Source organism: Corvus moneduloides, chromosome 5 (genome assembly GCF_009650955.1).
Source record: "Corvus moneduloides isolate bCorMon1 chromosome 5, bCorMon1.pri, whole genome shotgun sequence".
Lineage (NCBI taxonomy): Eukaryota > Metazoa > Chordata > Aves > Passeriformes > Corvidae > Corvus > Corvus moneduloides.
The window spans coordinates 47912057-47936411 of record NC_045480.1 but is presented as its reverse complement, the minus strand read 5'-3'; the positions used below and the strand labels follow the sequence as shown (position 1 = coordinate 47936411).

Sequence of the window (24355 nt, the reverse complement as noted above, 5' to 3'; positions counted from 1 at the left end):
CCTGGCAATTAAGGCTGACTGAAGAGGTGTGAGAGACCAGAAGTCAATTACCCAAAGCCAACATGCTGGAAATGAGGATTAGTTTAGGAACACAAATACAGGAGAGGATGGGCTGTTACAGCCATCACCCAGCTCCACACAGCCCTAATTTGACCCTGTTGCCAGGAGAGCAAGTGGGGTGAAACAGCCAAGCTTTGTCATTGTGGAGCCATGCCTACACCAGGAATCAAAGGGCCTTAGTCTTCCTCATGAGCCACTGGCCTTTACCTTTCCCCACTGTGGCTGTGCACCCACGCAGATCCAGCAGCTTCCAGAGAGCAAGTGCAACTTCCAGCCCTCACTCCACATCCTCCAGAAGCCCAGGCTGTAGCTCACACTAGCTGAGAAGAGCAACAGCTGTGGAGGGCACAGGGCATGTCTGTAGCCAAAAGCCAGAGGGCATGTCTGCCCCAGAAGGAGCTCTGCTAGGTCTTGGTTCCTCCCCACCAGCCACAGCCGTGAGCCATGGTCACTCCCTCATCTCATGATCCAGCAGAGCAGATGCTTTTTCCCAGGGCTTGTGACCCAACACAAGGGATTTGTCATAGCCTGGGAGGCAAACAACTTGCCTGGGATGTAATGCTGGGTTGCTGGAAATTTTCCCAGCAGCCCAGCATCCATCCTCCTGTGACTTTGCCACCTTCTTCTATTTCCTTCTACCTTCTGCTTATGCCTGGTTCAGCTTGCCAAGGTTGCGGCTTTTGCAGCACAACTGCAGCACGGCTGGGACAGCCTGGCCTCCCCGCTCAGCCAGCGTCAGCCTTTCTGGCAGGACTGCACTTCCTGCCTCTCTCTGCCACTGAAGTTGCAAGTCAGGCAGCACCAGACACAAACTGCTTTTCTCCCCTTCGTGTTATTCTGTCTCTTCCCCCATTTGGGTATTTGCCATTGAGGTGGCTCTGCAGTCACCAGAAACAAGCTCTGTATTCCATCATTCCTTTTGCATGGCAATGGGGTCACCTCCTGTACCACTGTCAGATGCAGATATCATGAATTAGGTTTCTTTTAAAGGTATTCAACTGCTAAAGGCACAGGAATAACAGGAATAGAAGCCACTACTACAAATTCAAGCCTTGCTTAATAGCATTACATGTTTAATGATTTGTTCCTTCTTTTCTTCCTCCTTTCCCCAGCCTGTAATCAAAGCTTACAAAAGGGTGAGCACCTGAAACATGGGTGGACCTTTTAAGACATCACCATACTAATGCTTTATACTCCAGTTTGTAGAGGGAAGGTTATGGCTGGCATCTAATACCTACTTTTCTTCTCTCTCCTCATCCCCAAAACTTATGCCTCTGCAGTACCCCCTTCTCCACCACCCTTCGGAGGTGAATAATCCTGCTTCTATCCCCAGAGACCCCATCTCCCAGCTGTCCTGTCCTTGGAAGGAGAGGGGACCTGCTGATGGCTGCCCTGCACACACCAAGGGACAAGTCTGGCAGGTTAGAGCTTGTGTGATCACACAGTCATCACCGACTGAGAGGCTATTTGTCTGTCTGAGGTTTTCAGGGCCTCATTCTGGGTCAGGGTCTTGCACAACAAATCACAAAACAGCTGTAACACACTGAATTTACTGCACATGCAAGGACAATGCCTCAGTGGGCAACCATGAATCCTCAACCAAATACCCCAAATTCTCAAAAACGAGATTTCAGAAAGAAGGGGTAGGAAATGAATGGAAAAGGACACACCAAGGGAAATAATAGGATAAAAGTATCAGGTTAAATTACAGCATCAGAACTCTAATTTAGGGCCCTTTCCATGTTTAATAAAATATCATATTCTCAGGTGAGCTCCTAAAAAAAAATCTGCAGTGAGGTATGTTGAAGTAATTATTTCAGGGGCTAGATGTTGTACAGTCATAAGTAAAAGAATTTTAAATTGTACACTTGCCATCCAAAGCAGTGAGTCAGAGTAGCTCTACTGAAAAAACCCTACCCTACTGGTACTATCACCCTTACAATTGCACATTTTTGACTCTCTAGGTCTACCTATTTTGTGAACACTGACAGATCTCTGTTCAGCCTTTAGAGGTATACACAGGCTCAAATAAAACCAAGCTGAACTGACAAATAATTAAAACTGCACATCAAAACACTGCTGCTTCCATAAACATCTGCTGTGAAATGCTACTTGAAATAAAAGTGCTCCATGAAGACTCCATACTAATTATTGTTAACACGTCCAGGAGCAGGAAAACAGGCAGTAGAGCAAATCAGGAATCTATTTGGAAAGAGGTCCCTGATCTTTTCTACATACTGTTAGATATAAGGTATGTTGAAAAATGCTCTAGCCATTTTCTTCACGGTTGCTGAGCAACGGGGAAGACAAGTAAAAGCAAGCAGAAAATGCTCAGTGCTTTTGGTACTGAACTGTGTGGTGAAGACTGTAGAGATCATCCCCTCCACTCCCTCCTGAGACTGGATCTGCCCCACGTGGCATGTCCACTGCACCTCTCCCTTTAGGGGAGGTAATACACATCAGGTGCTGGAGTTTAGTCACACATTCTCTGATGACCACCATAAAGTCCCTCTGTTGTTTCCATTTACTTCAGTAGGATTTTGGTGAACTAGCATGAAGTTCAAATCAGCGAGGGAGAAGGCAACACTCAGCAATCACTACAAGTCACGTAACTTTTTCACAAAATTAACTTAGGGAGTGCCAACCCTTTAGAATGTTTTTCTCACAGCCTTCAAAAATCCCACTTCCCATTAAATACAACATATGAAACACAAACCAGGAGGGAAAGGAGGGGAAAAAAACCCAAAACACTTTAGGTGTCTCACAGCAAGAAACAGCAGATAGAATATAAGTATTGAAAAAGCAAAAATGGAGGCAGAAAGGGAAGGAATTGTCATCTTCTAAGCACAAAACCACATACTAGGAGAAGAACTAAGGAGGGGAAAAAAGAGCCCCTCTCCAGCATGTCAGCAGGCTGAAATCGGGCACATATCCTCTGCAACACTTATATTGTTTAAAAAACAAAATATTCCTTGCTGCACCTCCATATGTACCTTAGCTGTTGAACAGTACCCACCTCATTTTCTTGTCCATAGCCCAGCAATGTCTGTATCTGCCAAGTCTTCTTCTGAACCAAAATATCTTTGAAAAACGCAGCGATGTGTCTACACATTTATATTGTCCTTGGGTTCAGAGAAAACTTTGCTCAAGCGTTAAGTGGCAGGCAAAAGTTTACCCAGGCAGGCTCTTTATGTTGGCAAAAGTGCAACACTGAACTTCCACAGCAAGTAGGCAAACACATGGCTGTGTGCAGCAGGTAGTCTGGCAGCACCAGCAGTGGTGAGAAACAATGTCAGGGCAACCTTGGCAAAAGGAGCTCTGTGGGTTTGAACAATGGTTGTGGGCACAGGAGCTGAACAGACCAACCAACCATAGCAAAAAGCCATCTACAGCTCTCAGTGGGAGCTCAAAGTGCTCTGAGCCCGAGCATGCTAGCTGTGACACTGTGTCCTCCACCTCTGCACTCACAGGGACACTATTTCACTTCCCAGCAGTCAGCTCCAGCAATTCAGAACTTGGAAACACCCAATGGCTGAACTTCACCCAGTAAACACGTCCTTCCAGTCCTCAGCAAGGACACTCATTTGCTGATTGCATGCCAACACTCCTATTTAAAGAAGTGTTGTTATTGGAAATAGCTGAAACATTCTACAGCACGGATTAAGTGCTCCCTGCACCTTGTGCCTTGCCTGCAGAAATACATCAATTCCCAGCATGTGCTTCCACAGCAGAGTTTTACCACAGCCACAGTAACATGTGTTACCTGCCTGCAAACCCCTGAGTGGGCAGCACCCCCAGACAGTCCTACCAAGCAGCTACTCTGGCTCAGCCCAGGTTTTACTCAAGCCTTCTCCCTGAGGTACAAGGTTTTATACATGACACGAAGTTATCTGCCTTTATCCTTCATCTCCAAAAACAACTCTCCTAAGCTTTCTCTGAGACTGCAGGTTCAGGCCAGATGCCCAAGGCCATCATGGGGCATTGCCAGACTGCTCATAAGCAAATGCTCAGCTCCGATGTAGATCAGATTTCCACAAAAATTACATTCTCAGGAGAGCTTGTACATACACTCCTGCATAAATATCAGTCTTTTCAACTGGCATCACAACTTAGGAAGCAACAGCTAATGAAAGAGGAATAAAGCAGAACCAGTCATATGCCACAATTTTAAGACTCTCCCAAGCTGAACTGGGATATACAGGACATTCATTTCTACATGAAAAGACATCCATTTTACTTTACAGGAAAACCAGTACATTTTTGTGTACATGAAAAGCAAATTAGGGGACAGTATAGGAAACTATAATAACCATGTGAATGCAACTGTCTGTTTAAACAAAAAAAAGAAGTTGGAAAAAAACCTGGCATCAGGACAGATAAGACCAGTATTGTCTTAAATCAACCGCATTATCATTTGGATTGTGATAGCACCTGGAAATCTCTTTCAAGTACCAGAATCCTGCTGTGATAGGCACCTGCTTCACAGCACACAAGTTCCTGTGCAAACATAAGTATCCCGCATCTTAAGGCAAAACAGGTAACTGACTGTTGCTGTTTAACTGTATCTGTGACACTAAGTACTTTGTACACTACAGAGTAAGTTTTCATAGCCAGCCACCAATTTAGATATGGACTATCTTTGTTAAAAAAGAGGTGCAAGACAGTGGCTTATATAGCATGAATCTCTTGCAGTCAGGAATAGGAGCAGATCTTAAGATCCTCCTTCCTTTGCAAACTCCATGAGCGCACATAATAACTGCCTGAGATTTTAGAAGTAGTCCTTGTGATGACTGTGACAAGATGCACCATGTTGTTACTGAAAAAGATTATACATCATAAGTGATAAAACCCATGAGAGGTGTATGTAAAGTAACCAGCTGTAAGCACTGCTTTTGAGAAATTGAGAAATCCTAGTGGAAAACCAGTTACAAATAGGACACAGAGACAGCCCTACCTCAGGTACTGAACTTCTCTAACTCAGATTCCACAGTAAGCGGCTCTTAGGATGTATTTCAAATAACTTAAATGCTTTTGCAAGCTTGATGAAACAGTAGTCATTAGGTTTTTGGAAGGTGGAGCCCACTGTCCTCTTGAGTTAGATTTTATTCACAATTTATTGTTTCTTCACTATTTGTATCTATTGCATTTTACTATTCCTTTTTATTGGCCGCAGAGGAGAAGCCTCTTTTGCAAATAACAGTAATGTGCTGGATGATTCTTCACCCTGTGAGCTGTGAAACCCATTGTCTGGGTTGCTACAGTTGTTAGTATTTTACAGACATGCCAGGAGAGTGGGACAAATTCATGGTGAATAAATTGATTAAAGACACCACCTCTACCAGGAGCAGAACTGGAAGCATAAATCATTGAATATAAAAGATCATTCTGAAGAGTACCATCATATGTCTGATCCATTCTTATGCTCTTCTGCAGGCATCTACTGTCAGCAACCATCTAAATTATAAGGCTAGGCTAGATTTACTTTTGATTTGACCCAGACAAACCTTCAAGTTACTCAAAGCAGACATCACAGGAGCTGTCACTCCCTTTTGGCATAGTTAATGGATATTAAGGGCTCTACGTGGCTGCTTCTATCACTTCGCAAAGCTGGGCCATTTAGGGATGTCAGGTGAAAAGAATCCCTCAGACATCTGCCTTGTGAGGAATGTCACTCAGGGCCACAGAGTACTTTTAGCAGGTACACCCCTTTCAGGTCATACAAACAAGACTCCCAACAACCGTGAATGACTAATCATCACTCCAAGAAGAGAACCCTTTCATAGTGAATACATTACTAACCTAGCATTTCTCTTCTCCCTTCTCTTACCTTTTCACATTTATTTTATCCTTAAGAAAAAAAAGAGACTTCCAGTGGTGTTTCCCTTTTCTGGTTTCTCTGCATAGGTACTCTGGATTATTAATATCTGCTTTAAGTAATGTCATAGAGATTGGGGAAATCATGCCTTGATCACTATCCTGGTTCTTCTCATTTAAAAGTTGCCCACCTCCATCATCAGAGGTCCCTCCTGAGGGTGCACATCTTCAGAGCAGGCCTTCTGCACAAGCACATCCCAGAGGTGAAACAGTGATGGCTGTTCAGAGGATAAAGGTCACCATTCAGGAGCACAGATAAAAATACATCCCAAAAGCTAAATATGGGAAGAAACTTTCCTGCTTTTACAATTAATTGTATTCAAGACTGTGTAATATGTCAGCTTCTGGTAAGACTAACAAAAATTTTAAACTGTGCGAACAGAGGAAATGAGAGGAAACTCATTTATTTTTTTTCCAAATCCACCTTATATACACAAACATTTTTGCATGCTCTAATCTAGTCTGTCTTTTTACTCATTTTTATAGGATGGAGTAATAAAAAACTAATTAGAATGAGGAACCTAAGGGATGAGGGGGTTCTCTGCCTACACAGAACATGTAGTGCAATTCTTATAGAACAGTTCTCCAACACTTAATGTCTTCTTTTTTCTGTGTAATAAAGAGTTGCACTTACCTCCACGGAGAGATTTTACGTAAAGGATTACTTTTTAAATTAATGAAAAATTATTTGTCAGGAACTAAGTATCTCAGAACATGTTTGTGTTTTTCAACCAAAATTTATTTTCAGCTGTTTTAGACACAAGACAAAAAGTATATTTGATAAATAGAATGAAATCTTCATGGTGCAACACTTAATTTTATCTCTTTCTTATGTTTTTTGAGCTGAGATGCACAAAGAGCAGTTGCTCCCAAAACTACACACAGCAGACTAAGAATTAGGTAATAAGAGAAGAACCAGTTCTTTGCAGAGAGTCCACTAAAACTTAAAAGCACTTTGGAAAGACCACATATTAACCCAAATCGTAGTACTGTGTCAGAGTAACACTCAGGACAAAAAAAAACCACTCATGATATGAAAGCAATCTGTGGCTCTACCTGACTTTTTGGCCCTAGGTTTCCTAACTTCAGCACAGTGCAATTACTTGAGTTCTAGATATCAAATGAAATTTGCTTTCAAGATAAAAAAAAAACAGAAGCAAAACAAACCAACACCTGCAGAAGCTTATCTTGTGGGAGTTAATCCCTTAAGGTTTACATTAACACTTCCACCAACAGAGGGATTACAGGAGAGAAAGCTGTAGAAGGGAATTTCATGAATACTGTTTCCTCACTGGGGGAAAAAAAAAAAGCAGAAGCAAAAGCAAACCAGACAACTGTGTGAATGCAGAGAAACCATGGCATCTTTTCCTCTTCAAGAGTTTATGTACACTGTGAATGGCTTGTTCCTCAGTCCTGCATTTTTATTCCTGGGGGTCATTTTCATTCCTGAGGAATTTGTAAGTAGTGGGATTTACAATATTTGCAATTTACAGCTGTTCTCAGAAGAACCAAGGGGCCCTGAAGACATCGTTGAACTTGCTGGCACCTGCTCTTTTGGAAGTCCCATTTCTCACAGTATATGCAAGTTGTCTAATAATACAGATAATGGGCCAAATATGGCTGGGGCTAAATATGGGACACATACTGTCTCTCCAAGGACCACTACAGAGATTAATGCATTAAGAGGCACAAAACCCCCATAATTGTTGGGATCTTTTCAAGAGCATTTCCAAGTTCAGCACAATCCTTTGAGTGCAATTTGTTGTTGTTTTTCTGTAAGCAATTGTTTCAAGCACATTTGCTCAAGATTCCATCACTACTTTGGAGGGCTTCTGTTCTGCAAAAGGTGCAGGAGCATTTTGCACATTCATGTTTTCATACTAGTCAGAGTTATGTAGTTCAAAATAATCTGGACACTGTTCTTTCCTTGCTAAATCAACTCATGAGCACTTCACAAAACACACTGGTAGATATAGTGCACCTTCAAGCTCACAAATAATCAGGCTCTGCTGAACTTTGATGTAGAAGGAGGCAGGCACAGTATAGATCCTTGCAGAAAGCTTTTTTAAAGCCATCAGTCCAGGCATGACAAATTTCCACATTACAAGTTCACTGAAAGAGTAGCCTCAAAACTAGCATTCAAAATCCATTAAAACAAAGAAAAAGGGGCGGGGTGGAGGGGGATTGTCACTCTGTGCTTCCAGAACTACAAGAAAAAAAATCAAGAACAGAAGCTCATGGCAAGCACAAAACAAATAGCTTTCCATGACAAAAGAACAGAAAGTCACCCATAAATAAACTGATCATACACATGTTTAGGCAGACTAATAACACCAAGACAAATCCATACTGGATTAGGAGCAAGCAAATTGCTGAATATTCATCTCAAGCATTTAAAATCTGATCAAAAGTAACTGCATCTACTCCGATCTTTATGTCTCTTTCAAAAAGAGCATCCACCTTGGCATAATGACTGAAGATCACCATCCACTTAATTAACCACTCCTACAATGCATCCAAACCTGATAATATTCAGATGGTTTTAAAGTGAGACGGAATAATACTTTTACACATGAGCAAAAGTGCTGACCATAAAAAGCAGAGCTGTTTGGAGTTCTTCCAGGGGAACACATGATAACAGTGAATTTTTAAGTGACTTCTCTTCTTCCAGTGGCACGGCACGTTCTTATTACCGCCTAGATTTAATATTTAACAATAAATCATCACAGCCATTTCAGCATGAGTTTCTTTTGATTCTTGTGTTAGCAGGGTCACCATGTAATGTAAGAAGTGCCAGAATACATGCTGCTAACATTTTTCACATGTCTATGATTAGTCTCTTCTTAATTTAGCTGTGCCTCTTTTAACCCTACTGCAACTAGATAGCGGCCAGATGTAGAGAGCCAGCTAACATCTACCTGCTACATCTACCTGTTCAGCACCTGAAGAAATATATTCTATTTGCATTTCCAATTTCGATTCTTCCTTTTGAATGGGATTTACCTTTGAGCTTTTGCCCTAAAGTCCAGCTAGCAAGTAGGAAGGCTGCCTGGTTGCCAGCAGACTTCTCAGCTGACTAGATCCTTGGCTGTCCCCACATGGGACATTAGTGACATGTTATGTCACTTATTTCTCTGTATAGTATTCCAGTTACAAACTGTTAATTCTGATCAAACTAAACTACTGACTTCCAGCTAAAATCACCTTTCAAAATAAGTAATGCCCAATCCAAACATAACCAGCCATCCCAATTATTAGAAGGAGCGACATGCAATGCCAAGGTATGTCTACAGACTGTGGACAGAAAATGTTTAGACAGCCTGTGGTAGAAAACAAAGGCAAATGCCTTTAATGTTACAATTTATACAATAAATATTTATCTATTTAAACCACAGAAATAAAACATGGTCTTTATAGAAATAAAACCATTCAGAAAGTTTGACATAAAATTCCGTTTTCATTTCTCCAAAGGTCAGCCTGAGTTTTGTTCAGTGGAAGGTGATCTTTCTTTCAGTTGATCAAAAACGAAGAGGGAGAAAAAGACATCTTGTGCACAAAACAGGAATTCCTCCAAATTTCATTTGTTAAATGTCTGCAACCAAGCAGCTCTTCCCTTTACAGACATGTTAATACAAACCTCACAGCACACCAAGGGACTGCCTCCAATCCATTCATGTCTCATAACAAATAGAAGAGCAAGTCCAATTCTAACAGAAGGAGCATGTCTTGAAAAGTAATTTGTCAAAAATAGAGATATAGATAGGTGAAGTCCATTTATGTGACTGCTAAGCCCTGTTCTTTTCCGTTCACTATTTTAAAAACCTCTAAATAGTCATTATTTCCTTTCCAATATTGATTTCTTCCAACAAATATTGATATTTTTTTTTTAGTCTAGTTTTTTTTAACAGCTAATGCCATGCATTTCCCATGGTTAGCTCTCCCCACCTTTTATTTTTTACCAGGAAACATTACAGAAAACATAACCACAACCTGCAGTCTCTGGAAATAGCACATAATTATTGATAATTATAATTTTGATGAAGGTGTCAGCCGAGTATAGCATTTGCAACAGTGGATTGCAATCTGAGAGTCACTGGATTTCTTCAATAACTGAAAAAGGCAAAATATGGATGAGCAAAATTCCAGGACAAAATTTTTAGGGTTTTGGAATTAGTGGTATTTTATAATACAGAATACTGCATTATCCTGAAAACAACTAATTAAAGTATTATTCCCTTATATAATGCAATTGTATTAAGGAACATTATTTATAAACTGAACTTATTATTTGGAGTAATATATGCTTGCTGCTATGTATAAAAAAATAGTTCAAACTAGCTACACTTGTACCCTCAGACACATTTAATTCTGATAAGACAATATGCTTGCCAGCAGATCAAATCAAAGGCTTTTACATGTGGCTCAAGGATTTATCCTAACCTACTGTACATTGTGCCTTTGTTTTCATAAAAATAGTTCATGTGTCTAGACACAGTATTACATGTTTCTGCAAAACTGTGTATCTTTAATACTTTATGCAGATGATTAAATTTCAGCTTCAGTATAGCAATGCACAACACTTTGTTCTCTGGATTAGAACACCCAGTACCTTTTCAGTTAATTTAATTCCTTAGTTTTCCTCAAAGGAATCAGGAGCATTGCTGTGTTTACATAAGCTGTCCAAATTCTAGTTTTGTTATGAATTAATGAAATTCCATTATCAGGCAAAGACAGGCCCAGCATGTTTTCATGATGGCTTCAAGCACCAATTAGCTGGGATTTTCCAGTAAACAACCTGACCTTCAAGCTAAAACTAGGAAGAATAGTATCATGGGCTGGGGAAATCCCCCAGCAGAATTATCATCTTTGTCCAGGTAAGGTCTAATGTTCCAAACGCTGTGCATGCTGCTGGACATAGCAGAATTCAGACAGCACTTGCATGGACCATGGACACTGCTTGTCTCAAATGTATATCCTCAAACCTAAGATTTCATGAAAAATCAATGCCATGAAAAAGATGAACTTTTAAGACACACACACTCCCACCACCCCCCAAAAGCCTTAAATGTCTGGAAGGATACATTCGCTGTCTCCCTTGACATTACATACAGAAATCAAAAGATTTTCCCCAGTTGATTGAAATGATTGTTTCCATGATTTTAATCCTTCCCTCTTCCCAGAAACCCTATAATCAAATCTAGAATTGGTTCTGTCATAAAACCCACTTAATGCTTCCTTCTGGCCCTTGAGCAGCATGTGTTAGTAATGCTCCTTGAAGAAAAGTTTTGTGTAGCCTTCTCCCTGAGCAAAGATGTAATTATTAAAGGCCTATGAAAGCCATTTCTCATGAAAAAGGATCAATCTCAGGGACTGAAATGAACCCTGGATGAAGAAAACCCAAACCTGTTCTTTATAACCGAACTGTGGGCACTGCAGGTCCAGATCAGACATGGGAGTTTATTCACCACTCAAGTTTGTCAAATGCTTTGCTGAGAAGTTTGAGGAAACCTCTGGTTTATGGTAAGCAGTTTTGGATGAGGGTCAAAGTACAGAAGCCTTATTTCATTTTGTCAGCAGCTAACAGACTGATTCCTCCCCCAAACTCTCTGGAAACAGGGAATAACCTCCTCTTCCTGCTGGCTTTGTTTGCGAGCAGAATGATGCAGTCCCAAGACCAGGTGCAGTAGCTTTTTGGTACCTTCTCTCTATAACCACTCCAGGCTTTAGATACTCTCCAGAAAATTATGGGACTAGCTTGAAAATAAGTAAGTTTATACAGATTTGAACAAAACAAACCTTTTAATATGCTTTTCAAGACATACAGTTTATATTCCCAAGTTTATTAAAAATATTCACATTTTCTAGAAGCCCTCATTACTATCGCTAGTCAATTTAATTTCAGTTTTCACACAAGCAACAATGTGGAATGTTTGAGTTAAGGGTCGTTTTCTTGGTCTATTTCTTGTTTTATTATTAGTATATTACCTGGTATATTATCTATCATTAAAATCCCTTGGTTTTACTTAAACCTATCAATCTGCCTGACAGTCTGCCTAGACTGCATTTTGAAAACAGTAAAATGAACCAAAAGGAGAGTAATCAACCCATCTCAATAACCTATGGAGAGCTATGCACCAGGTAACGGCTCAAGTTACTCTTCACAAAAGCACAACAGAATATGGCAACATTAATGCCAACTTCCAGCTTCCAAAAATGAACAACTCTGAAAAGTAAACTGTCTCTTCTAATTAGACCTTGGCATTGTCCTCTCAGATTTACAGAGTCATTACTTTGCTTTCAATAAACATCACTATTTCTTTCCTAGGCAAACTCCTTGGCTCTGTTACAATTATTTCTTTTAAATATTAAAGAGCAGGAAACATTTGTTTTCCCTTGTCACATCCTGTCCTCTTTACATAGCATCAGAGAGTCCCCTTTGAAACGCCTGCTTTACGGCAAGCCTGACATGCACAGTTCAATCAAAACATTTCTTATTGTCTTTTGCCAACTACAAACAAATTTCTGCACAAACACTGAAAATATTTAAAGGTTTCGACAGCCATCTAAAGCCGAGCTAACACGACTGTCAAAGAAAGGTGGTGTCAAACTGCTCGGCTTCCCCGCTACCACCCTGACTTAAAAAAGAAAAAGAAAGACAAAGCAATTCACTCATTCGCACAGCAGAGCTCCTGGCAAGAGCTCACTTGCTGTAAAGCCACTGCTCTCACAAAACATCCGAAAGCAGAAAAAGGACACGAACAGTTAGAGATGAGTGTGAAAGGGTAACTTACATTATTTAGAAAGACAGTGGGAAAGGACTGCTGCAGTTTCTTCGTTATTTTACACTGCTGTTGGCAGAGCAGACAACCAAAAAAGTTCACCTAAAGAAATCCCTCCTTTTAAGTCTCTCTCTCCCAGTTCATTTACTCTGGAGTCTCTCAGCCTGAAGAGCTCGGACAGTCAAAAGTTTATTCCGTTGTATTTCCAAATGATATGGCCGACTTTCCTTGGACACATACCAATGATGCAGTAAAAATAGACAAAAGGGGGGGGAGGGAAGAAGCAATCTAGCTTGAGCCTGAATCTTCTTAACTCAAGAGTTTTCTGTAAAAGCTGCTCTTATGTCAGAAGATCCCATTCCTATCCTAACTCGCACAGCACTGAGTATCCATCTGGTTTTCATAAACTGCAAATTACAGGCAAAGCAGGGAACATACACAGTCCAGTTTTAGCAGAACTCCCCAAGCATCAGCCTTACAAGTAACCTGAGGTACAAAGGCTTTGAAAATAAACAGCTGGCCCCATGCCGGGATTGTCTCCCGTCTGCAGATGCCCGACTGCTCCCCCAGGCAGCGTCCAGCAGCCCAGAGCACCACCCACCACTCAAGAAAGTGGCAGCCGGGTCCCCACACTCCCCGCTGTGGAAACAAACCGACCTTGCAGCCCTCCCTCGCTCCCAGCACAAACAGCCTCTCTGAAAAGGGGCAGGAAAATCCAGTGCATTGTATGAAATCGTTCAACAGTTTAGCAAGTCATTTAGAACAACCTGGTTTTTATAAACAGGGAAGTGAATGCTGATCCCCTTACATCCTCTAAATGCTTCCAGGTGGGAAGCAAATCTAATGTGTTCGTAGGTTTTGGTGGGTTTTTGTCCACTCAGAGCCAGTGGACAGTTGCTTAATAGGGAACTTCTGGGATGGTTCAAGCAACTCATTACAAGAATGAACATTTTACCAAAAGTATCAGAAACAAAGTTTTGATACACACGCCATGAAAGTCCATGGCTCAAAGCCTGGAAGACACTTTCAGCCCCTATTTGCATCTATTTAAAGGTCTAGTGCCCTGATTAAATTCAAGTACCAAAGGCTTAAGGAGTCACCTATATTTTGGGATGTTTCATGGCTTTTGTGTCAGAACTGAAGAACATTCTTTTTCCCAATAAAAAAATCAAGAAAACAAGTTTATGGTGGATAAAAAAGTTTTGCCGTTGCTTAAAATTAAAGCTGTTGTTATATGTATGTTCTTTAAAAGAACAAGTTTTATTTAGTTGTTAAGTTTTAGCAGAGGACTTTTTCAGGCTTTTCTATTGGGAATAATCTGACTCTGCTTGAACAGAGTCTCAGAACTTGTCTCTAAACAAGGCATCTTTCACTAAAGCATCGGTGAATCACTACAGTGAGTCATTAACAAAATAAAAACACCATTGTAACCACTCTGCCTAAAAGTCCTGAGCCTTGTCACTTGCTCAGTTTTTCATCTTGGCACAATCAGGATTGCGCTGATTGTCAACTCATCCTGTACCTGGATCAGGACTGACACAACTGGACTGTTAAAGCCAAAAGCAGTTGAATGATTAGAAAAATCCCAACAAACAAACAAGCAAACAACAACAGCAAAAACCAACACCAAACCCAAAAAACAAGGCTTTCTAGTCAGTTGAAGCAATGGAGGAAATGATGAATTAACTTTTTGTGTTTATTTTTGCCCGTGCTGACACAATTCCTTCCAGTAGTTGAATAACCCATTGAGTAATTTCAGTCACAACAGGTAGAGATCCCAGAGGTATTATATTCCTACAGCTTTTGTGAAAAAAAGGCAGCTGTCCAGATGAGTGACATACAATCCAGTGATCCAGTGTAAAAGGCTACACATGAACTCAGCTGTTTTATTAGACACCAGAGCACCCCACACAAACAAGAGGCCTATGAGAAGAGATTTCATGTGCCCTACAGCTCAGCTGCTACCAAAGTTGGCCAACTCTGCCTACATTCTAGCATTTTTACTCTCTTCTCTTCTGTTCTCCTGTCGAGGTAGTAAGCATCAAAACACGCAAAATACACAGATGTCAGTTGAGGCAAATAATATTATTTTTTGAAACAGCAATAAGCAGGGTTTGGTAACAGTTGAGTTACTCTCCCACTTAGTAAACAAGGGGGGTGAACTGACTACCTCATGTTTTTAGTGATACTTTCCATGATACCAAAGAACCTGATCCTGGTAGAGCAAACTTACAGGTTTGGGGACAGAAATTATTTCATGGGCCACAGCAGAGTAGTCCTTGCTTGGTTTGCTGGGTATGTAGGCCTCTCCCCACTGTACAAGGACAAATTGAATGACTGTTACCTTTGGAATAAGAACGCTCCTTTTGGTGAGACATGGTAATAAAGAGGAGAGTAAGTGGAAATAACCACTTTCAGTTTGTGATGCTTGTGCTGACTGAAGTTTTTTCCCCCAAAGGAGAAAATGCATTAATTCACACTGATCTCTCACGTGCTCTTCAATACATCTGTTCTCTCAAAAAAACAGTCCATTTACATCAAAGGTGGCTTTCACAAATAACAATTCCGCAAGAAAACCCCAAGAAAATTAAAAAACAGAAGATCAATTTTAAATGACCCTTCATTTTCCAGGCTCTGGGGATCATTCATTCTTATTCACTAACTTTTTCTCCTTTTTTTCTTTTTTTGTATTTTTCATTTCCTCTTTTATCTCATCCCTATGAGGTACCAGCAACCTACTGTCCATACACAGCTCCTGCCTCCAGACAGCTGTGTGTCCCCTCACTGTTGCCTGGTTCTAAGGCATCATTTGATGCTCACACTCTCACACTCTGTCTCCATGAATTTTGGGGCAGTCAAGCACCATATTCCTGAGCACAGGGATCCTAGCTTTCTGGAGAAATGGCGGTGGAAGATATTCATCACTTCGATGGTGAGAAAATTTACTGTAGAAAGCTTCATATAGGAAAGACTACAACAAAGAATAGATCAGACAGGAAGAACAACCTGCTAGGAGCAATTTGTCTTCTCAGAAAAATGGCAGCTTCCATTTAGGATATTTTTCAAATGCCAGCTACAAAACCACCCTGTTATTTTCCATATTGATTTCTCACCAACATCAACTATGTTAGCAATATGAGTAGGACAAGAGTGGAGTAGGATGCAACTTAGATACTGATTATGCTGGTTATGTATCTTTGTATATAGACACTTGAAAGGTTTTTTCAAACGCCATTGCATGTTCATTAAAGCAAGGGAAAAGTGTCCCTCCTCAGTCAGTGACAGACAGGTTGTGATGCACAGTGGGTGGTAGAATGTGTATCTCTCTTGGTCTGAACTCTGCTCCCATCCAGTCTAGTGTGGTTATATTGGGAGCACTGCATTGCAAAGGTATAGTTGAAAGCAATCTGTTTTTCAACCAGTTTTTTGCAGCTTAAATACTGAGAAAGTGACAAGTGAGATGTCTGGGGTGGAAAATGCACCTTCCATTTAATTTGAATCTGTGAAATTACCTAAATGATAGAAGCTCAGGATGGTAGACTAACAAGCCTGGGTTTCATCACAGGTATATGTCGACCTTTGGTTTTAACACTATACCACTTGGTGTAGGATTTTAAATATGTTTATGCAGATTTCTAGTTGGTCACAACTCAAGTTCTAGATGAATCTTCTGATGCAAACAAGGTGGCAGGTTTTGTACAGACTGAAAACCACAAGTCTGATAAACTGAGACAAAACTACCCCTGGAGGAGTTCAAGGTGAAGCTTTCAGTTCACTCAATCAAATAAAATGTCGATTTTGGCACTGACAATAACTCATTTTTTAAAGACAGATTAGCTGTGATATTATGAATCATTTTATCTCCAGCATTTCAAAGCTAGCACATGGAACAGCTGCCTTGGGTCTGGGTTCAAATGCTAAGCTTGTACTCAGTAGGTCTGGCTTCACTTACTATGTATTTTATCATAGCACTTCAGCTTGGTGCCCAGTGGCTTGAGTTTGGCAAAAGCCTGTCCCCCCTCCAGAAAGGCACATAATTGTCAGCTGATCTTCCAAAGAGATACCATGTGATAACCTTTTGCTGCCTGCTCCAACTCTCAGGTGAGAAGAGGGCTGTTTTCGGTGCTTTTGGTATTTTTCTTTTCATAATGTATGTATTTTGCTTTATAATGTATCACTTCTCTTCCACAGAAAGAAAAAACGTAGCTCAGACAAAAACGCAATGCATTATAACCTCGATGTCATTGTTGGAGAAGCCCCATGGCTGCTTCTGTTTTCACTACTGCAGTAGCCCCTGGCTGTCCCCAGGAAATAAAAGGAGAATAAGCATAACTAAGTCACTTTTCCCATCAAGTCTCACTTACATCTGTGACTCCAGCGATCTGGGCTTGCCTGGGGCACATAAACTCATTCTGAGCACATTGGTGATGGAGACATAAGCAGCCTTTTCCCTTCTAAGTGAGATGAAATGGTAATTCCTTTTTCCCCGCCATGAAGTCCACAGAACAGGAGTTAATGGCTGGATACTTCATATTCATTAAGCAGCAAGTCAACAAACACTATGCAATGCATATGCCCCGGTGGTTTTCATCAGGGAAGGTTAAATGTTAGAAGAACATAATTTCAAAAGACAAACATTAGACTGTTTTCAGAGGCCCCTGTTCCCCTCTGAGTGAACACCCACACTTCTTACCTTGCACTGAGGCACTTGTGGGACTCCCAGGGAATAGGTACAGTTCATTGCCTGACAGAAAACTGCCCTGTGAAAAAATGCATCCATTTTCTGCAACTTGAGAGAGGTGAATTAGCTCACAGGGGTCCACTGAGTGCTGCAGACATTATGGACTGGAGCAGGGGAAGAAAGACAACTGCAGCCAAATGCTCAAGCTTCTTATAAAAATATACTGTGAAACAGCAGGTAAGCCCCACACTCCTCCTGACTGTAATCCTACTTCAAGGTCTTCAGTCATACTTTTGTGGCAACCATGTCCTGTAAATGTGGGCATACACTCAGTCTGTGCTAGGCTCACACTTCTGTTCTGTGCTGCTCTGAATCATAGTTTGCTACTCTGAGAAATTAACCACCAGCCCTGGCTCCTGTAAAATTGTACTGTCTCGGTATTACTGTTTTTCACAAACTTCCATTCATGTAAGCTTCCTTTTAAAAGCAAGTATCCAGGAAACACTGATGTAAGACATTTTCATATGTCTGCATTCATGAAAAGTTCTGAACCAAAAGTAATGTGTCCAAATCCCTCTTTTTGTTTGAAAACATCATTCATCCAAGAATCAGAAATGTTACCATGTGACTGGTAACACAAAGAAATGAGCACATGAAGAATCACAGCAAACAGTTCAAAAGCAGCTCTGGGCCTGAAGCTGGTTCACAAGATATTTGTTGAATACTGGACACTTTGTTTGCCAAGAAAAATAGAACAAGCTATGTTTTCTAAAAAAAAAAAAAAAAAAAAGGAAAAAAAACCCCAACCAAAAAACCACAAAAGTACCATGCTTATATATTTCTTGGCTTAGTCTTTCTCTGACCTTGCCTGGAGCTATCCCCCTTTACAGCACACAAATAAAACTAGTATGTGCCTGGTTTACCCTGGACCTGCCCTACTTTCCTGCCTTCAAATACAATAAGGAGGAAAAAGAAAGTATGTTGAGACCTTTGCACTGAAGAACCTGAGACTCCAGGAGAGAACAAAGAGCCCCCTGTCTCTCAGACTGCAAACACTGGGCTGTAGTGAGGAAGACAGTGGGAGGAGACTACAGCAAGGATCGAAGAGCTATGGGGAAGCTCTTAAGGACTGAGAGACAGGGAGAACAAGCATCTTAAATGGCATGGAACACAGAGGTTCAGGAGGATGGGACATGGGATGCCTGGGAAAAAAGGTGGCTCTAGGATAGGAAAAGAGTTGTGGCAGAACAATGAAGAGGCTGTGAACTTTGCGAGTGAGGCAGGGGGCACGGATGACAGGGAGAAGCTACGTGCCCTCCCTACACAGGCATGAGCTGGAGACTTGGACTAGGATGAGGGGCCTGAGGCTAGGAGGCACTACAGGCCAGAGTGAAAGGCTGACAGTCGTGAAGCTGTACAGAGCTTTGGGGCAGGTAGGGAACAAGGGTTTCTCTACTGAAAATATCCTTATCTACATACCTGCATGCATATAAAAGATGCTGTCCCTGCTCCACCCACATGAACATCTCTTCCCACTTTTTCATACTCTCTTTTGCAGCCAGAGCCACATTAGCCCTGGCTCACACTGTCCCATCTGTGTGTTGGGATGTGACAGTGTTATATTTTCCATAGCCAGTTTCCATTTCCAAGGAAATGTTTTGATCTAGCTCTGAAGCCCAAAGTGTATATGAGTGTTAAGCATAGATTTCAAAGTGATAGAGAAGAGTGGGTATCGGGAGAAAATTACAGGGAAAATAGAGAGAAGGAGGCATTTCTTTAGACAGATGGTCTCATGAAGGCAATGTCTGAAAACTGCAATATGCTGAAAGTTCAGCCACTGCAATGCTGGAGTTGATATTAACCTCATCAAATACCTATCAACTTGCTCTTACTCATTTGAAAACTAATTGAAAAGAAGACCAAAAGTATCACACTGAAGTTAAGCATCCCAGTCAGATGCAGAAATTAAACCACACATATGACAAAAGATTGTAATTCTCACAGTCCCATTTCAGTCCTCAAGTAACCAGCCTCCCTATTGCCTTCAGCAAGAGTTTTGCCAGAGTAAAACCTGCAGAATTCCATGCCAGGATATTACTATAAAAAACGTTAACTTTTGACAGTACATTAGGGGATTACATTAGGGAGCATTAGGTGAAGTGTCAACTGAAGATGCTGCATAAGAAGAAAGATGTCAAGAAGAAAACAAGCCACAGTATGATTTCATTTCGTGAGAGAGACTGCAGCGCACTCCTTGAATTTTAGTGGATACAATGCTTCTCAGTTTCACATGCTGTGAACCAGCAGTGATAAGAGGAAATGGCTGATGACAGCCGTGATAATTTCTTTAGACAGCAGCAACGAAGAAGAACACAGCAAGCTACCCTCTTAATTAGGGACATTTTATGCTACAAGCTAAAATTGCTGCTTTCTTAGACCTTTGGCAACTACACAGGCAAAAAGAAGGAAACTGAAATATTTAAAAGCTTCTTCATGGATGAAGAAACAGTGGCATCTATAATATTTCCTGCCTACTTGAGCACATACTAGGATACAATTTGCTTTCTCGCCTAAGAGAGGTGAGCTAGAGAGAGGAATGAGCCATCTGGAGGCTACAATTAATATACCAATCCTGTATGTACCCTAAAAGAAGGTAGTTTGCACAACTGTGCCTTTTACACACCATCGAAGCATAGCAGCAATGCAGAGAGCCTGTTCTGTAAGCCAGTAATTCCAGTACGTAAGTAGAAAGTTTAGGGCTTGCCAATGGAGTCCAAGGAAACATCTTCCCAGCAGAAGAGCAGAGCACAGCCAGCACGAGTGCTGGAATGCCACTGAAAGTTGTTTCTTTCAGCATAGCTAGCTAGCACAGAAGCCAGATATATCAGACAGGAGGGAGAGGAGTCAAAGGAACCTGTGGAAACTGGTAGATACTGATGATTTAAAGGCAGCACAGACCTGAAGACAACTTAGTCACTGCCATTCACTCTCTGCCACAGGCAAGGAAGGTAGGAAGTGATCCATTTTCTCTCTGTCTTGACCCAAGTTTTCCATTATATTTCAGGCAGGCCACCCTACAGAACGAGACCTGTGGCAAATACCTGGTTGAGAGACTTTCATTATTCTCCTGGGGTGAATTTTGCACATAACCTGCCTAGCAGTCCTTTTCTTTCCTAAGAGCAGTACCTTCTCCAGGTAGCACCACCAAAATAAAATGCACACATTAGAAGAAGACCCTCTGCTTTTAATGTATGAGTGAGATCTGGGTACTACAGCCCTGCTGCTCTTTTTAACAGAAAAAGCTGCATGCTTAGCATTTTCCTTTTTTTTAGAACCAACCAGTATGTTCCACTTTAGTGGCAACAACATCCCTTACCTAGCATCTAATACCTAGGAAAAGGGACCTGGAAAAAACAAAAAAAACAAGCCACAATGAAAGATTTTAAAAGCTTTCACAGCCATGGGTGAAAACTGAGGATATCAGTCCAAGGGTTCAGATTTAAGAGAGAGGACAACTTACCCAAAGAGGCTGAGGAGGCAATCTCAGCCTTTATCCCTATGGAGACCTGAGTTCTGATAGTGAGTGATTTTACAAGGAAATCTATCCAAACCTTAACAGAAGGCTGTCGCTGCTTCTTTCAGACCCTCAGACTTTTTCCTGCTACCTGATGGTTCAGTTTCCTGGTCAGACTCAAACAGCTGATGGGAGGGAAGCACATGCAGTATTTCACTCACAGGCTCTCCCTTATCATAACCTTAACTGATGTGTGTCAAGCATATAGGACACATCAGCAGAGCACCTGCTAATAACAAACCCTGAGGCAAAAAGTACCCCTAAAGCCTTCTGCTTTCAGTAAAAATTCAAATGCCCAGTGTCATGAATTGCAGCTCAAATAGCTCAAAATTCTCAGTAATCCAGAGAGTTCCTCTTTCCCAAGATATTGATTAATTCTGGGAGCTGGTCTGACATCCTCAAGGGCAATGTAGGGGGAATATAGTGGATCTAATAATCTGGTAACCATGAGTATATTTGGGAAATATTGGTAAGAGATCAGGGTTTCAGTCAACCCCAAATTAATACCTTTCATTAAATTCTGAACAACTGAATAATAGCTATATTACAAATGTGCCTGCAGACTAAATACTCAGCCACAGGAAAGTGCTGGCAAGTGAACCTACAGAACCAGAGGAAGAAAATGAATTGCAGTAAGCAGTTCTATTTCCAGCTTCCTTGCCGATTTTATCTCCCTCTTTTGTAGACTGAGCATGATATGCTTCTCTGCTTTCCAGACCATCTGAAAGCTTTGTTAATGAGTATTAGTAAATAACTTTGTTTTCACAAACTGCCTACCATCTCAGAATCAAAAAGTGCAATTATAGCTTATTCAGTTCAGAGCAGTTCTTTTATGAAGGATGTTGATTCAGCATCTTGTTTTAGCAAGCCCTGTAAATACATCTTTAAAATTATCTCTCCAGGAGAAAAAAAAAATCAATTTTAATTTTCTGCCTGTTTACCCTGATGCAAATCAAACAGACACAATCTGCCCCTTCAGAGCCAGCCACGTTGTGCTGAGCTCGTGATTCACAAGGGATTTCTTTCTTTAGTCAAGAGACAGACAATGTGGTAAGCATATTGATTACTCCTAATATATACTGCAAGGGCACAGCAACAGCTCCTAGGTGCGTGGTGTATCTCATGGCTTTCATTTAAGTACTGAGATACTGCTTTCTTAATCTATAGACAAAAACCAATTTAATTTCCATCTTTACTAATCAAGGCTTAGTATCTATCTGCTGCTTAGCACAACTGACTGAAACACTCTGGCTTGCATTCACAGCCTGGCACAGAAGCAGCTTATTGCTGTAATTAGCTTTAATTCATACACTACCACACATGCACTGTACTGCTGTAGAGAAAGCTCAGATTCAGAGCTAACAATCATCAGCATCAAGACCCACCTAAAATGTATTAACTACAACAGCTGCCTATAATTTGATCAGTTTTATTAGAAAGTTTCTGTCTAGCTGTCTCTTTGCCACTGCTTTCTAAACATAATATTGCTTGACTGGCCCTCTACAATCCACGACTCACTGAATGATGCAGTCACTAAGATCCTATAGGTGAGTAGGACTGTTGAGCCAAAAGTTTTCAGACTGCCTCAGGGCTTTCTGCAGAAGCTATGCACAGCCCCAAAACACAAGCAGCACAGCAGAGACAAAGGCACAACCCCCCAGGGTATCCCCCTGTTGGGTACATCCACAGGGGGCAAGCTAAACAAGCTGAAAGGAACATGGCATCAGGCCTTGCTTTGGATTTGCTTTCAATTTCTTTTTGGCATGAATCAAGGCTAATAAATATCTGATTGAAACTTACTTTCCTGTGATTTTAAATCGAGGAATAATGAACATGCTTATTTACAGTGACAGCCACCTTTCTCCCCCTCAGGTGTCTTGAACTCACAGGCTGAGCCTCAGTTACCACATGAGATCTACACACGGACTTGCCCAAACTTCAGGAGCAGACTAGTTCTGACATTCTGCATGGTGGCCAGCTCTGACAGGGACATTAAGACTTTCTTTGCTGGTATAAATGGTAAAAGAGGAAGTCTAAAAATTCCATCAATACATGCAGTGCAGGGGTAAGTTGAAGAATACTGCCCAAACAGGCAATATTTGATTTCGAATTCTGAAAATCAGAAAGGGCATACTAAAGATGCAAGAAGTCACACCATTCCATCTCTGTAGTCTTTTGCTCTGTGGAGCTTTGAACAGTTCCCAACAGCAGTCAACAAAGAGGACTGAAATCTCTGACCACAACTTTCTTTTTCTACTGCTAGGCATGTATCTTCAAATATGACAGCACCTATCAGCCTTTTGGGGAGCACTTATTTTATACTATCTCATTTCCAGCCATTTCACACTTTTCCAAACCACACTATTCATGACCTTGCAAAAATTGCTGCTGTTTGAAATGAGCCTGGATGATCAAATACTGGAAATGCAGCTAAAAATAAGAACTAGATGCAGACTAAATGAAGTGTATGTGTATATATATATATAAAACCCCAACAAATAAAACCCATATATAAACCCCAACAACTTACTAAGTTTAAATGGGTTTTGTCCTTATTAACTTCTTCCCTTTTGCCTCTCAGGAAGGTCTCATTTGAGATTGAAATTGTGTGGGTCTTGTAGTCATGACACTGCATACAAAGTAGCTGCTCTTTTACTTCAGACAGAGGAAAATGCTTTCATAGCTGCCTCTCTGAATGACAGCACCTACCTGCCTTGCTAAAACATGCCCTTAGTCTTATGAGAAAAGCCACAACAAGACAGAAGGCTACTTACTAGTGTTCCATAGAGTCCAGGCGGGAGTATCAGAGGCTGAAATTCACTGTGCCTCTGATGAGAAGATTTAGTTCCCTGCAGCATTCAGACAGTTGGTCCCATTACGGCCCATCGGGCGGCTGAGTTAAAGGGTGGCCGTGCACAAACATAAACAGCTTGTCAGCACAAGCCAAAGAGGCGGGCCTGCCCTGCCAGCCACAATGCGAGCCAATGATTAGCTCCTTCTTCGCATTCTGGGTGTTCAAGATACTGCGTTTCATTCTTAAGCAGGGGAACAAGAAGGACTGACTGGGAAGGGCTAGGGCTCGACGGTTTACTGCTAGGCATTAAAATGCTTAAGGTGGAAGGGAAAACAAAAATCAATAGATCACTTCAGGAAAAGCACATACTTGCTGTGTATTCATACAAACACTTTTAGGGAGCCTGCAGGTATCTCCAATGCACTGATTCTTTTAGGTCAATCAAACATACAAACAAACAAAAGACCTCCAAATTAAATTTAGTTCATACTCACTGTCTAGAAGTTTCACTTGCAAAGTCTCTAATTTTAATTCTCTCCATCCTTTTTCTTATTTTCATCCTTCCTAACATGCTCTATCTGCTTTATTTGCTG

The 24355-nt window shown here is 41.1% G+C and overlaps 1 protein-coding gene across 11 annotated transcripts in view; it reads right to left on the bottom strand.

Moving 5' to 3' along the window:
* The window catches only part of TRIM2 (tripartite motif containing 2), an 87878-nt gene that overhangs the window by 46273 nt on the left and 17250 nt on the right, over positions 1-24355 (bottom strand). For 2 of the 11 annotated variants that reach the window (XM_032108606.1, XM_032108615.1), the window contains exon 1: positions 12726-13099. The exons of 4 other annotated variants lie outside the window; for them this stretch is intronic. The gene's annotated coding sequence lies outside the window, so the exon portion shown is untranslated. Of the gene's footprint in view, positions 1-267; positions 290-3076; positions 3225-12725; positions 13100-14946; positions 15028-23742; positions 23892-24355 lie in introns of those variants that run through there. 5 more of the 11 variants (XM_032108608.1, XM_032108616.1, XM_032108611.1 and 2 more) reach the window with 4 other exon arrangements.